Source organism: Peromyscus maniculatus, chromosome 17, assembly GCF_049852395.1.
Source record: "Peromyscus maniculatus bairdii isolate BWxNUB_F1_BW_parent chromosome 17, HU_Pman_BW_mat_3.1, whole genome shotgun sequence".
Lineage (NCBI taxonomy): Eukaryota > Metazoa > Chordata > Mammalia > Rodentia > Cricetidae > Peromyscus > Peromyscus maniculatus.
In genome coordinates, this window is record NC_134868.1 from 59,981,046 (window position 1) to 59,997,388 (window position 16,343).

General features: G+C 48.3%; 1 long non-coding RNA gene across 1 annotated transcript; it reads left to right on the forward strand.

The window, feature by feature from the left end:
- The first annotated feature begins 4,649 nt into the window (after positions 1 to 4,649).
- LOC121823442 (uncharacterized) lies at positions 4,650 to 16,121 on the forward strand. Its single transcript, XR_006064917.2, has 3 exons — positions 4,650 to 4,926; positions 5,629 to 5,821; positions 15,824 to 16,121. It is a non-coding gene; the product is annotated as an uncharacterized LOC121823442 (long non-coding RNA).
- The last annotated feature ends 222 nt before the right edge of the window (positions 16,122 to 16,343 follow it).

Genomic DNA, 16,343 nt, shown 5'->3' on the forward strand with positions numbered 1-16,343 from the left:
GTTAAGGAACTGATCTTTTCCCCCTAGAAACAGATAATCAATGATCTATAATTAAAATCAATCAAAACTCACTATATTTTCTATTATTTTAGAATCTTCGATGACTCGTCACAGTGACAGGAATATTTGTTCTGTGACTTCCCAGACTCCAGTGCATGCACTCTGTCCTGGGCAGAAGTCCGCACAGTTCCCTCATCTTCCTTAGCCTGGAATTTTCCCTAAAGAGAGAAAATGTCCAAAGGTGAGGAGGACCATCCCCCTTCTACCTGGAAGTGCTTCTGTCCTTATTCCTGGAGACTTGGATAGGGACACTAGCACACAGAGAAAACAGTGTTCCCAAGCAGTTATGTAATCAAGACCGCTGCACCACACAAACAGGCACGCAAACGTGTTGCCTTTTCGGTGTTTGTGGGGACCTATTGCGCAATCTGAATTCATTGCACTGACCTTGTAAACAGCAGTGAAAATCCCACTGAAAAAAACAGCCAGGGTTGAGCTGAGGGAGGACAGGGGAGAGGAGGTCATCCAGTAAACAGGCACCTGACCTAAGTTGGCCTTGTTCCTACCAAAGTTTCTGGACAAATAAATGATGCTCCCAAGGTTAAAAACCTAAGAGCTTGCAAACGGAAAAAAGAACCAAGAAAGGGATTGTGGGGAAAAGGAATCCAGGTCAACAACAGGTGAGAAAAACCACGTGTGTGGATGCCAGTGTTGGGAACAGTGAGACAGAGGAAAACGGTGTCTCTTGTCTCTCCTCAGCCTTGGCCAGACTGAGCACTCTCCTCCGAGGGAACAGGAGTCCTGGGAACACAAATGTGAAATATGGAGAGTTGGTACCCTGTGTTTTCTCTGCTTCTGAACAGCACAGACTGGTGTCAGGCTATGAAAAGAACCAGTCTGTCAATATGTCGTTGTTTTTCTCTACCAGCAAGGAACACTTTCAGAAGCCCAAAAGATCATGGCTGCCTTTCTCATCAAATGCCCCCAGGAACTCAGATGTGGGAAGCTAGCTACACTTTCCTGAGGGGCAGTGGCAGCTCAGCTCGTCTGACCCTGTGCTGTGGGTGACAGCACACTGCTTGGATCAGGTTTCCTTGAAGCCCACATGCCCCCACTGTGGGGGTACATCAGGCAAGAGAATCATTTGGTTTACACTGCCCAGAGGAACACACACTTCTGCACAGTAAGAGATTTAAGAGAGGATGTCAGGCCACTCAAGAGATCTAGGCCACCTCAAGATCCCTTTCCTGGAGTTGTGTCTTAGTTAGGGTTTCTATTGCTGTGAAGAGACACCATGACCACAGCAATGCTTATAAAGGAAAACAATGAATTGGGGTGACTTACAGTTTCAGAGATTTTGTCCGTTATTATCATGGCATGGTGGGACATGGTGGCATGCAGGCAGACATGGGGCTGGAGAAGGAGCCGAGGGTTCTACATCTTGATCCATAGGCAACAGGAAATGAACTGTGTCATTGGGCATAGCTTGAGCACAGGCGACCTTAAAGCCCATCCCCACAGTGACACACTTCCTCCATCAACAAAGCCACGCCTCCTAATGGTGCCTTTCCCTATGGGGAGCATTTTCTTTCAAAGCACCACCAGCTGTGTGACTGGCCCCTCTCATACCTGCACAGCCACCCCACTCAACACTCAGCCCTCCTGGGAGTTCGGGAACAGAAGTGAACAAAGGCTGTCTTGTCCCCAGCAGGGTGGTGAGTAGGAAAAAAAATGCAACTGTAACCTGTCTTCTGTTTACAGTCCCCTCTCCTTCTAAACACCTTTCACCCCAGCCTTCTTGTCTTAAAGAAAGGAAGAATTTATATCAAGCTGTGATGTATTCTCACCACCTGCAGTGGACCAATTAATTGTTCCAGGCTTTAAAAATTGTGTAAGAAAAAAAAAATAAACACAAACTCCAAACCACACACACACACACACACACACACACACACACACACACACACACCAACGTAGTGATTTTAAATACACACTAAGTGAGTGACAATGTTATCTTTTATAAAAGGCCTTTAAATACAGACTCAGAAGAAAAACAATGGAAAATAATCATTTGGTATATTTCCCCAACATGTTGCCTTTTTACTTCTCAGTGTACATATTTTAACTTTGGCCAAGAAATCTGTCCTCCTGCTCATTGCTGATCAAGCAGCATCTCTAGGCACATCTGTCGCTATGGCAAAGGACTGGGAAGGATGGTGGCTCTGGCAATGTGTCACGCTCACACAAGTGTGGGCCTTAGCATTGTAAAGGATGGTGTACCACTAAATCAGAACCACAATGAGCCATTTCTGGAGATGCAAGCCTCTTATCCTTAAGAGTTGTAGGTGAGGGGCAAAGTCTGGTCTCAGCCGCTTTCATTGGACGGTGCAAGCATAATCCCAGGAGAAGTTAGAAGACAGACTTGAAACAGGCAGACAGTTATCTCAAGGCAACTCGCGCATGATTAACCAGGAGATGAATTATTCAGATGAGGGCTGCTGTGGGAATCCAGAGGAGGGAGGCTCAGTAGGCATGTATGATCCAGAAAATGCTCATGGAGAAGAGGGCAGACTGATCCTAACACTGGTCAGGGTTGGTATGAGCTGGGGAAAGTCACAGAAAAGGTAAAATGTGTGTCGAGGGCTCGAGAGGTTTTCTAAAATAGGGAGTCTGTGGTGTGAGAAGGTCGGGGTTCTACATTGAAAAGGTTTCTGTCTGAGATGCTTTGTTGAAACGCTGAGGGGCATTATCTATTTTATCCATATGGGGAAGGAGGGGATGCTGAAGGCCTTCGGATGGGTTGTGTTTCCTACACATTCCTGAAGGATGCCAACTCTAACAATGACTGTCATGTGCACACTGTGTGGTCAGCCCTACCCAGCTTGGTTTCAGGGTGGCCTTACTCCAGACCCTGTATCTAGAGAGGTATTTGAATCCCAGTGGTATTTTCCATTTTATGTTTTCTGACCACCTATAGTTCAACCTCTCCAAACTAAGTTCCTAATCCTTATATAGCCTTGCGCTCAGTGGCTGCTTCTGCATCTCTCCCTAAGTTCATGCCTGCTTTCTGCAACTGGCTGGTTTTCAGGGTTGCAGGGCTAAGTCAGGTTCCATCCTGGCATTCTGGTGTTGTGGATAGTCCTGGCTTTTATATGAGAGGCACCAATAGGCCATATGTCTGGCTCATCTCTTGACAACGTTCTGGGTCACTCAATTCTTCTGCACCTGTTTCTAAGTGCCAAGTACCAGAGGAGCTTCTGGATTAGCGTGACAGTAATAATTCTGTTGTGCATCCCATCTTTCATATAGCCAACTTAGCCATGCTGACTATGGGGGATAAAGACTCCTTGAGGCTGAAGAACATATAATATTGTGTGAAACACATTAGAAAAAAATGGCTGCCATAAATGTAGTGAAGAAGTGTAGGCCTATGAGAAGTGAGACGATCTGAGCTATAGTAGAGGTCAGAATTTTAAAAAGTGATGTATGTGGGAGACTCAAGTAAAAGAAGGCCCAGGATGGGTGGAGCTGGGTGGTTTATTGGCTCCAGGGAACAAGAGATGACTGGAGATGTTTCAGGGTGGACTTTACAGAGAATGAAGAAGGATGCCGAAGGAGCTTTGAACTGGTGAATGGCTCAGTGTAAATTCATAACCAGGCAAAAGTGGGCATTTCTCAGTGTCTTCCAGAGAGAGGGATGGCCTTCATGGCATTTGAGGGAGTTTTCTGAGGTGTATAGTACCAATGCAGTAAGTTCAAATGAGTACGTTTGTTTAGGAAGAGGAAAAGGTGGGTGCGGTATCAGAGGGAGAAGAAGGAAAACCGAAGGAGAGCAAGACAGGGACGTTGATGTGAGATGACTCAGGGTCACAGATGTCCAGAAAATAATGTGATTTCAAAACGAACAGAAGGCCAGCCATGCCCTCTACCAAGAGGTAATTGTGAATACGGAACAAGCTCACAGTTGAGTAGTGAGGAGCTCACTGCATTCACGGGCATAGCGATCTCCAGAGATTAGCTGGACCAAGGCAGCCAGGCTGTTCACACCACACCTCAATGAGTTTCCATCTGGATTACACTTGGGTGTAAGAGTTAAACCTGAGAAAGCTGGCAGTGAGAAGAATGAAGGCTGTATCTCTAATGCTTGTACTCTCCATCCATGTGTGTGTGTTGGGCATGCATGTCTGCATGCATGTGTGTGCATATGCAAAGGCAAGAGAAATCAGTATTCATAGTTATTCCCAAAGATGGAAATGACGAGAGAGAGAGGACTTAGTGACTGAGAAAGGAGGAAGATGCTGTTTCCTGGTCCGTCTCTTGACCTGTTTGTAAGCAGCCGGAGGTGAAGTTGTTTATCTTGAAGTAGGTGTATTTGTACTATGTCTGCACGGTGTGATGGGGGAGGCCATAGCACCCAACAGAGAGGGTGGGTTGTTTCCAATGTCGTCCTTGAGGCTACCATAGCAACACACCACAGGCTGCTGGCTTAGACAACAGAACACTGTCTCCTCACAGGTCTGAGATCACGTGCCAGCTCAGTTCCTTTCTGGGAGGCCTCGCCTCTTGGCGGGCGGCCTTCTTCTGTGACCTCAAGTGTCTCTGTCCTGCGCATGTGCCCTCCTGCCATCTTCCTATGAGGACAGCGGTCCTGCTGGGCTGGGGCCCGATTCTCATGTCCTTGTTTACCCTGAATTGCTCCTCGGAGAATCTCTTTCCAAGATCAGTCACACAGAGATCTGGGCTTCACCATGCAAGCTTGGGGCAGAGCTCTTACTGCGACCTCATCCTTTGTCTCTAGGGCTTCGAGTGGGCATGGGAAGAGTCTGGCTGGAGAGGAAGCTGAATGGCCTGCCCAGTATGCTCATGAGGGCAGACGCACCTTCCCTTAGGTCTGAAGATGGTACAAGATGTAGACGGAACAGAGCGGTGAGTGGCCACAGGAAGGACCATGGAAACATCAAGTGCTCTAATCAGGCGTGCACAGGTTTCCCAAATGGGAAGAGTGCTTTCGTGGCACAGGAGGGTGTCTGTGGCACCGGAAACACGCGATGTCTCTAAGGGGAGCTGGGCAGCCCACTGTTCCCACAGCTGTGAGAAAGCGAGAATTGGGAGACAGTTAGACGGCGCTCTATTTGTAAATATTTGATTTTACTTGTTGACAACGTTGTGTACGAACACACTGTTCTTTGCCCCCTCCATCACCCTCTCTCTCTTCCACTGAGACAACTTCAGCAAGCATCCTCCTACTGCGTCATCTTTGTGACCCACTGAGTTTAGTAAAGGTTGCTTACAGGAGTGTCAGCGGGGTGGGGGAGGGGGGCGGGGGAGGGGGGCGGGGGCGGTGCTTATTTACTAGACCGTTCACAACTTATCAGCAGCTATGGTAGCACTGAATAAAGTGACACCCCCTCAGCTAGCACCCACTTCCTGCCGAGAGGGTGTCCCTCAGTAAGAGGTTTGGTCTCCTGAGTCCCTTCTCCATGCATGACAGCATGGTGACAGGCCAGTCTCGTGCAGGCTCTAACCTCTGTAGTAAGTTCCCGAGGGCAACAGCCATGTCATGTCCAGAAGACACTGTTTCCCAGCATTCCTTGCTAACATTTCTTGTCACCCCCTGTCTTTGGATAGGTGACATGTTGCAGTCCTCTTGTGACCCTAGGTTGGACGCGTTCCCAGCAGTCACCTGCACTGGCCCAGGCTTCCCCCTGACCATCACACAGCGTTGATAAAGTCAGTAGCCATTGGGCACGATGGAATGCTGAGTCCTGTCCCCACCATCTGCGATTACCACTGCACTCAATGTCACTCTCTGTCCCTCATGGTAAGACCGAGCTGCGGCAGGCATATTGGGTATCATTTCGAGCATTTCTGCTGTGGATACCAATGGAAGTGGGCGATCCACTAGGATCTTCATGGCTACTGGGCCATAGTCTAATTCTGATGCTCTGTGTAGATTCATCTGTAACCTGGATGTTTTTTTAACTTCATATTTAAAAAAAATTGATAAGACACATTGTATAAAGACCTCCCCTCCCCTCTCTTCCCATTCTCTCCTTCCCCTCCCTTCCTCTCCCCTCCCTTCCTCCCTTCCCATCCCCTCCCCCTTCTCTTTCTCTACCCTCTCCTCTTCTCCCCTCTCCCTCCTTTTTCTCCCACCCCGAGAGAGTAAATGGCCAGTAGCAGCAGCGTTTGGTTGGGAAGGGCCTCCTGGGAGTTCGGTCATTCACAGAAGCAACCATGTCCCCTGATGCAGTCCCTCTCCTTTCTTACAGCTTGTTAGTAAACCTTTCATCCCAGCTTCTTCCCTGGTGCGCTGCTGGCACTCTAGGGCTTGCCTCTTCCTGCCTTTGATGCAGGGACCTTCACCTCCCTGGCCGTCTGTGAGGTTCAATCCCCTGGCTTTCTCAGCCTCTGCTTTTAAGCCAGGAATGCCCCACTTCCTTCCTTCACACGCATGCATCTCTCCTACCTCAGCGCTGGGCGAGCACCCCCAGACGAGGCGGAGAATTTCTAATGGAAAGCTGCTGGTAGCCTACCGTCAATGCAAAGCATCAGCCTTGCTTCCTGCCTGTCTTTCTCTAACAAATCCATCCCTGGTGAACTGAACACTGGTGTAATGGGTTTAAAATGACAATGTTAGGAGAAACTTAGAGGCATGCATTACAGTTGCCAACAACACATCCTCCTGGATACATTTCCTGTGGTCTTGGATATTAAAAATGGATGAGGTCTGTGCATCGCTTAAGTTCTCTGTTGGCACGAGCCCTCCGGTATAGACCCACTCGGACACGAGCTCTATGCTTTACAGCACACTCCTTTCACTGCGAGCCCGCTCTTGAGTTTGAACTTGTTCCTGTCGAACTTTTCACAAGCAAGAGTCACAGGTAACGTGGCTCACGGAATGGGTAGTGGCTCAGTTGTCATTAGTGGCTAAGATGTATGCTGAGAGGCCACCCAGAGCATCCTTCTACGGGAGAACCCCTGCATCTCGTTTCCTAGGTGAAGGCAGTGCACCCGTGGGATACCTGACAGGCATCCCTTGGCTTTGGAAGCTCGACCTTGAGGTTGAGCAGCTTCTGCTCTTGCTGTTCCCTCTGCCTGTGAGCTGATGCCACCGAGTTCCTGGGGACAGCAGAAGAGACAGGACAGGAAGTTCGAACGCTTATTGTACAGTTGGAGGTCAGGCATTAAACCAGGTGGGAATGCATAACCAAGGAGGCACCAGCAGTGGGGGTACTCGGCAGAGAGCCATTCCTAGAGAAGGGAATTGAAGGGGACATTGAAAAGGAGAGAAGTCACTGGGCAGTGGTGGCGCACGCCTTTAATCCCAGCACTCGGGAGGCAGAGCCAGGCGGATCTCTGTGAGTTCAAGGCCTGTCTGGTCTAGAGTGAGTTCCAGGAAAGGTGCAAAGCTACACAGAGAAACCCTGTCTTGAAAAACCAAAAAAAAAAAAAAAAAAAAAAAAAAAGGAGAGAAGTCAGTAAGTAGTGGGCTGGCTCAGAAAGACCGTCTGTGGGGGAAGGATAGCTACACACCCGTCTAGGTCTTGGCCTGTGGAAGGCTCATCTGCAAGACAGTGAGGCCTGAGGCATGGAGGAAGCAAAGAGGGCGGTGTGAGGCCTCAGGGCTGAGGAGTTGGGAGCAAGCTCAGGTTTGAAATTTGTCAGCTTGATGAAGGTGCACACGGTATGGCCGCACATAGCCCGTCTACGTTTCAAACAGGGCCCTGCATCTTGGGAATGAACAGGAAGATGCAGGGGTGGATTCCAGCTGAATGATGTGTCAGTGGTGAACACTTGACATAGCACAGAGCGTGGGGGTGACTAAAGGCACGGGACAGGCATGGGCTATCCGGTTTTGTGCAGTTTTGACCTGACCATGCTTTTCAGGAGGCCAGTGTGCCTGGCTCTGACACACCCTTCCATAGACTCTCAAGTACAGGTAGAAATATGAGATGGGAGTTTCAGTTCATCACGCATCTGATTGTTTTCTAGATAGGACCTGTGGGTGGGATGGGGACTGGACGGGGAGAATAAGCTCTTGGGAGGGGAGAAACTGAAGTTATGGACAAGAGAATATAGACTTGGAAGATGGGATGTGAGGATAGAAAAGGGTGATGGGAGAGTGATGGGGAGAAGCAGAGGAGAGGGTCTGCCAGGCTGGAGGGAGTTTTTTAGCAGATGGGAAATTTCTGGTCACTTTGAGCAGAAATGAAAATAATTATACCCAAGGAGGGTGAAGAAAGGCGCGATGAAGATCCTGGTCTGCGTGCTATTGAAATTCCTCCCATCTGGCAAGGTCAGACTCTAAAAACAAAAATGTTTAGTCAATGAGAAAGATTGGTCAGGAAATGACAGGATGCAAGCTTTGTAGTTTGGGGACGTTGCCATGGTTACCTTGATCCAAGCGCTATTTCGGGAGCTGCAGACATAGCTGTAGTCAAGGCTGAGGACGTCCCCCTTGAATGGCGCTTCCGCACTTGTGGGAGAAACATGGCCAGCGTCCAGCATGGAGAGCAGGGAGAAGGTGGAGAGGCAGACATCGCACAGACACTGGATCTGGGGCTGGAAGGGAAGAGAGTGGGAAGTTGCTACTCAGGCTGAAGGTTAAGTAATCCTAGGGTGCTGAGGGCTAGTGATCCTGGGGGTGGCCATGTTGTTTCTCTGCGCTGGTACCTGGTACTCGCCCAGAGAGAGGCCCAGCCTTTGTCCTCCTGGTGAAGGCTCCTCCTGCCCTCCTTCATCATTAAGACATTGGCAACTGGAAGGCCTTGTTGCCAATGTAAGGACTTCCCTAGAAGGAAGACTTCTGCAGGCCCAGGGCCCCCCATGAACGGACAACCCCTGTCATCAGGCTCGATTTCATAGGATACAGGAGGCGGAGTCAGCAGCCATCTTACTTTACCAGTGGAGACCTAGGCAGGAAATGAAATGAGCTGTTACAACCCGCATTTATAAGTAGACTTTCCTTTAACCATTAAAAAGAAAAAAATCCCTTCTAGAAGTTAAAAAAGTGTAAATGCGGATTGATCTAACATTTTTTTAGGGCCATTGCCCTAAAATGTAAGTTTAACATTTCTGCATCCCTGCCGGTTATATAACTTAGTTCCAGGCAAAGAGCATGGCGTTTAGAAACTTCCAGGCTAGACTGTGAGACCTCCCCCCGCCCCCATACCTTGCTTTTCACTTCAAACTCCAGTGCAGAGCCCTGATCAGGAAGTGTGCCCTCAAGTCCCATGCTTATCTCATAATGTGAAATACAGCCCCAACTTTAAAAGCCCTCAAACCTTTAATAGCTCTCTTTAGAAGCCCAAAGTCTCCTAACTGGGAGTTCCTATAAAATACTGTTAAGCTTCTAACATAGAATGGCACGGAACAGACGTTCTTATTCCCAAAGGGAAGACTCAGTGACACAGCAAGGAATTGTCACATGAAAACAAACCCCAAGCTCGTCAGGGAAACACCAACTCCCACAGCTCCATGTCCAGCATCTGGGGCTTAGAACAGAGTTCTGGGCCCCAAAGGGCTTGGGTAGCCTCTCACCTCGAGCTCTGCACACATAGCCCCTGCAGAATCTCCAATAGCCTAGGGTCTCTATTGCAGGTGTAGCTTCACCATTATGGCTCCATGAAATGGCTTCTCAGGGGCCCTCTGCAGGGGCTCCAACAATGCCTCGCCTTAGCAGCTCCCACGACCCTGTCAGTCTTGCATCTTTCATGCCTTCAAAACCAGCACCATGTGGGTGGTGCTCAGGGCACCGCCGAAGTCTGCTCCTGGGTGGAGATGTAGTCTGCCTGCGTAAGTCTCTACTGTTCTTTGCTGCTGTGAAGGCTAGACTAGTTGGCCTGTGAGCTTCCCTGGGAGTTTTCTATCTCTATATTCCATTTCCAGCTGGAGTACTGTCAATACAGATGTGTGCTACCTAATCTGGCTTCCCACATCTGTTCTGGTGACTCAGCTCAGCTTGCCAGATCTGCGTGGCAAGCTCCTTACTCAAAGTCCAGGAGTTGCATTTTATTTTATTTTATTTTTAAATCTCTGCCCCCTCCCATATCCATTAATGAACATTGGGTAATGATGATGCTATATATGCCAAGCATTCTTAAGTAAAACAGTTCTCTTGTTTTGAGACAGGGTTTCACGTAGCCCAGGCTGGCCTGGAACTGGCTATATAGCCAAGGATGACCTTGACCATCTGATCTTCCTGCCTCTGTCTCCTAAGCTTGGGATCACAGAAGTGAGTCACCACACCAGGCTTTTGAAGTGTTGGGGGGGGGGTGCGTTAAACCCAGTGCTTCATGAGCGCAAAGTAAACACTAACAATGAGATTCATTCCAGCCTCATTCTCTTGTGCTGAACTAACGGATTCAAGTAAGGCTTAGGAAGGTGAAACAATGTTGAAATAATGTCAGCGTTGTAAGCAGACAACCCCAAAGAACGCCAGGAAATTAAGTGGAAAACAGAGCGAAACACAATCACCAGGAGACAGTCCTGATGCATATCTAAAAACGACAACAATTGCCCATTTTCACAGGAAAATTCACCCGAGACCCTTACTTTGGAACTTGTAAGTTTGAGGCCAATAGAGCACAAGGAAGTATGGGCAAACCCCCTTTGATGATGGGTGAGGGAGGCAGGCTAGCCAGAGAGACAGCTTCCTGGGACACTGGCTTTACCTTACACCCAAGTAAGGACAGCAGATGTGACTTCAGTGAGGTCCAAGGTACCAGAGTTGATGGAATCTAGAAAGCATCTTCCTTGTTACTGATGAGGCTGGTGAATCTATGTCTCCCACCTGTCAATTCTGGCTTTGTGTTCAACTACCAGGAACATGACAATCGCAGCACATTAAAAGGTATCAAAGTATTAAAAGCAAAGCATCCAGTGCATAGCCTCCGGACAGCCATATAGTGTTGGCAGATGCAGACTGCGTATGGCTCCCTGCGGCCTACGGAGCATGCTTCAGTTGACTTCATAATGAAGTTATAGCAATGCCATTTTCACTTAATGGGGTAAGTTTATTAGCACAGCTAAAACTCTCAAAATAATCAATTTATAAATTGAAATGAGCCAACAGGGTGAGAGAGCCCCCGCAGATACCAGGTCAACGTTTAAATCGATAATATTGGATGTCACTGGCAACACGTTGGTCACATAGCAGAGCTGACGCTGCAAATAATATCAATGGGCAATCAAATATGATTTAGCATCAAAAAAGACATGTAGTGGCATCCATACACCTAGTTCCTCTGCCTAGGATGTAGGAAGACACAGGAGGTTTACATCAACGGAGTATCTGGAGAGCAACTCGCTAAAGAGTTTTGGATACTTCCGATGTATGAGACCAAAATGTGTGGGCAGTGGTGCCAGCGTGGCTTTGTGAAAATGGGACTGGATGGAAGCAGGGCCTTGAGATTCATGTTTGGTCCCTCTGCTTCCTGGCTGGCTGACCTCGATGAGCCTTGTGTCTCTCTCTGTCTCCATCATACATCTCTGTGAGGTGGGGAAGAGCAGTTCCAGGGGAGGGAAAGTCAGGGAGGTGGAGGCATGTTGGGAGGGGCATAGCCCCACCTGGCCAGAGGCCCTGGAAGAGAGGGACAAGGTGGTCCTAGGCAGAACTCCGGACTCAGGCAGCCTTGCATGTGGGAGCAGGTATTGGGCTTAGGGACCAGGGGCAGATAGAAGCGCATCTGAGGTCAGTTTGCACTGTTATGCAGGGACCACTAGCGCTGGCACGGGAGGATGCTGGGCACCCAGCTCATTTCCCACTGAGGATTCTGCACCTGTCCAGTTGCCAGAAGCCACCTTGCTGTATATGATCTAGCTCTAGCTCTTAAGAGCTTCTGGGACACAAGACCCCACAAGGGAGTTCCCGATAACAGGAATTTGTTTTCCTGATTCCCCAAGTTCAAGGTCAAAGTGTTGGCAGCACTGTGTCTCTGTGAAGGCTCCAGGACATTCTGAACGTTGTCCTTTGTCCTCATCTTCCCACCGTCTGTGTGTCCAAACCTCCCCTGTTGCTCCAGACTCGCACAGGCCTCAGTGGAAGCTCTGCCCTCACTGTCTGTCTTCCCACAGGGTGTGTCTGAGTCTTTGCCTCTTCTGAAGATCCCCAGACTTAGGTCTCATCCTGTACAATCAAAATACCCTCACCGGAGCGTGCCCAACATTTGTTAAGATGCTGTTCACCATGAGACCACGTTCTGAAGTCCTTGGTGGACATGAATTTGGGTGGCTCTTTCAATGCCTGTTTGTCTTACCGTCTCTGACATTGCATCCTCAGGATGCCCCTGGTTCCTGCCACTCTTTGGTTCTGGGGCAGTCATCAGGATTGATGCCTTAGGAAGAATGGAGCTTCGTCCAGTTTTCCTTCCCTCTTCCGAGAAGCTTGGTCTTCAGTATTTCTCCTTGCAGTTATTGCCCTCACCTTGGCCGCCTTCACTAAGCTTTTGTGCCCTGGGAGGACTGTTCTCACACAGGCTGCTTGCTATGGCCGGGAACAGAGGTCCATCTTCCTTGTTCCTGCCTCCTACCTTGCCTCGGTACATCTTACCTTTTATAAGCTGTAAAGTAATACCTCTCGGAATTTATACACAGTACACTTCCTCTAGTTACCAACATGTAAGGAGTGTTTCAAATCTATAAAACTATGTGAGTAGCTTTGGTAACTTTTTAACTATGGTAACCTACGTGTTCCTTTATGTGCACCATTCTCACAAGCAACTCTTGACTTGCTCATGGAAATACCTTTTCCTCTTTCAAACCTGGTCAAGGACGACACAGAAATTACTGCCCTGTGGGTAGTGCATCCAGGCAGCCAAACACGGTGCTGTGGACTGAACTAGCTGATGACATTCCCCGGGTGGAAGACACAGGTACAGGGAGAGCATTGCTGGCTCCCTGAAACCAATGGTTGCCTCGGGTTTTCCTTGTAACATCCCGTGCCTGCTGACTGCTTCTGTCTTGTTTATGATACCTCTGACTAATTAAATATTAGTGCATTTGATTACCTCTCAGGACAGAGGGCTTCCATGGGAAATAATGATTTATTCATCTCCATAACAAAATTGATTCCTGTGCACTTTTCTCCTCCGCGGTCGAGGTAGCCTGGGCTGCTGGCTCCAGGAGTCTGCACTGTATCTGGCTTTCTGAGTAAACGTGCAGGAAACTGAAGTCAGCCGTTTCACCCCTGTGCCTCAGTTATTCGATCTGCAAATGGGTGATAATTAGACCTTCGTTAGAGAGAGGAAGCAGGACATCTGGAGGGATGGGGAGGCGATGAGCCCAGCATTCGTCTTATCAGAACCGCGGGCATGTGAAAGTGCTGTGTGCGCCTATTACTTGACTGTGAGATGCTTACATGCACCAGCACTGGGTTAGCCATGGGCTCACCAGGAGGCTGAATTTTAAAGATGGCAGAACCCTGCCCTTGGTATTTAATGATTTCCTGACATGATCAGAAACCACAGTGCCGGTCGTACCATTTGGCATCTTTATGAGCATCACATACAAGGATGCTCCGGCTTAACCTCTCCAGTGGGAAGAACTGGGAGGGGACCATGGGCAGGGAGGGGACATTTTTGACAGCAGACAACTAGTGTCTTCCGAAGCTTTCTGCAGCCACTCTCCTCAGAGCTCAGAGAGTACATTCCATGTCAGAGTCCCCCAAGTATGACCCCACACTGTAGGGGACGTAGCCTTATGCACGGTACTCACCAGTGATACTTTTGTTTATGTTGCCGCATTCTGTTTTAACATGAGTCACAGTGCCAAGGCAGAACAGCTGAGAACAGTGTAAATCCATCAAGGGGGATAAATAGGAAAGTGTTAAGCACATGACTGCTAGACTGTGGTAGAGGCCTGGACGCTGCTTGGATGAGCACAGTGTGAGACTCTTCACCACAGTCCCCAGTGACCAGGACACTAGCCGCAAAGCTTGGCAAACTGGTTAAACAGGAACACTTTGTTTTAAATCTGAACTCTTGCACAGGCTCTAAGGCGACCTTTGTTTTTCCCTTACACCTTGAGGCATCTTTCCATGTTGGTGAATATGCCGGTCAGGAGTTGGTGTCACTGTCCACACAGCTGTGGAGCCGTTGGGTCTATTTGGTTCTTTAGAAGGGGGATAGAGTCACAGCGAGGGAGTGTCTACACTGAGTTGGCCCTCAGGTTATCTTAGGTTAGTTTAGGCGGGAAGACCCAGGACACTGTGGGTGTTACCACTCTCTAGTCAGGGGATCCTGAGGTGTAAGAGTGGAGACATGGAGCTGAACGCGTGAGCAGTGACAAAATTTGCATGTGTTAACTTCTCTCTGCTCACGACTGGTCGGGATGTGACTATCCATTGGAAGTTCCTGCCTTGACTTCCTCATAGTGATGGGCTGTTACCTGGAACTGTAAGCTGAAATAGGGCCCTCTCTCTCCTGAACTATGTGTGTCAGGGAATTTTATCACAGAGACAGAAATGAAACTAGAACCACTGAAGGTTTCAATCCACAAGGGAACTCCCCGCAAGTTTCATCTGATCTAATTGGGATGACTCTGCCTGTGACTTTCAACAAACTTGAAAAAAAATGCAGAAAGAAATATAAAGTGTGGGATAAACGACAGGAGTGGAAAGTCGTATTTCCAGGGTGTCTTTTGGGAGACAGAGGAACTCATAGATTTTGTTTATATTTCAGGACCGTGTTGTGGAAGCCTTTTTGCTTTAGTGTTGTGGGCTTTGTTTTGTGCTGTGCTGTTTCTTAATGGTTTCCCAGGAATTAAACAAATGAAAGTAATGAAAATGTTAGGGCACTATAGACAAGAGGCTTCGTCTCAACATGGGGTGGGGTTGGGGTCCCAGGTTAAGGAGCTGGGGGCAGTTTGTTGGGGGCACCTGTGGGGACATGAAGATGGGGAGGTGATGGATGCATTGAGGGGGCAGGACTGGGAAGGGGGAAGCCCCACATGTCAGTTCCAGCCCTCAGGCCCCTGGGCAGACACTGATCCTATGTGTGCTCTCTTCATGGATACACGTTGGGTGCCCAGACACCTGGCAGGTCTAGGTATCTAAAGCGCACGTGGGGTGTGGCAGAAGAAGCCCCAGACCACCATCCTCTAGATTCCACGTTCTTCCAAGAGTGGGCAGGACCTGTGTTAGATGCACAACCCGAGTGTCTGGTACCCACATATGAATATCATTACCTGTCTAGTCGGGTAACTTGGTAGATGGGTGATGTCATGGTCTCTCCTTTCTTACTCCATCTTTAGATCTGTCTCTGTGGCTCAAGCTGTCTTTCCCAGTGTCTCCCAGGTCCCTGCTCTTCTTTCCTTCCAAGCTCTCCCTTTACCCAAGGGGAAAGCCTTTAGAATTTACTATTATTATCATTATTATTGGAGACAGTGTCTAGGCTCTCACGTTGGAACTCACTTTGTAGCCCAGGTTGGCTCTGAGATCCCAGCAACCCTCTTGCCTCAGCTTCTCAAATGCTGGAATCGCAGGCATGAACCTCAATGCTTAGCTCCGTTTTGACCTTCAAGAAGCCTCTTTAATGGATGTCACAAGTCCACACGATTTGTGGTGGATTTTTTCCAGCTTCTTTTTTGCATTCATTTGTTCAGGGCCATTGTTTCCTTGCTAATCACCTCCCACTTCATTGATCTTGTCTTTTTTTTTTTTTAATTATGGAGTATGTTTGTCACTGAGATATAAAATGAATAAAATAAAATAAATGTAAAGGATGACAGAGTTAGTTTATTTTTTTGTGCAAGTCTGTTTGGAAGACAGAGTTAGCACATACTGATAACTAAGAAGAGCAATTGCAAATCATTTTCACTTCAGACCCAAATTCAGTGGTGAGAGTTTGGAGATACGGAAGATAAGCACAAATGACAGATGATGGTGTGTGGTGGTAATCTAATTGTACTGAAATATTATTTTGATTGTATGTTAATAAATAAAGTTGTCCGGGGGTCAGAGCTATTAGAGCCATAGCAAGAGTGTGGCGGTGGTGGCACACGCCTTTAATCCCATAGATCTCTGTGTGTTCAGGGATATAGCCAGTATTGGAGACATATGCCTTTAAGACCTAGGGGGCTGTACATTCAGACAGTGACGAGGCAGTCATGTGTTTGGGTTTACAACCAATGAGAAGGCAGAACAACATACTATAAAAAAACGAACAGACAGGAAGTAGCTCTCTTTCACGAAGCTGGGACAGCAGGAGGAAGGGTGAGATTTTAGCTCTGAGCTCTGACCTCTCGGCTTTCTCTTTTACATTGTTTCTGTGTTTCTTATTTAATAAGACGGTTGTTTACATCTACAATGGTGGGCCCGGGAGACAGCCTCAAGACCCTGTACA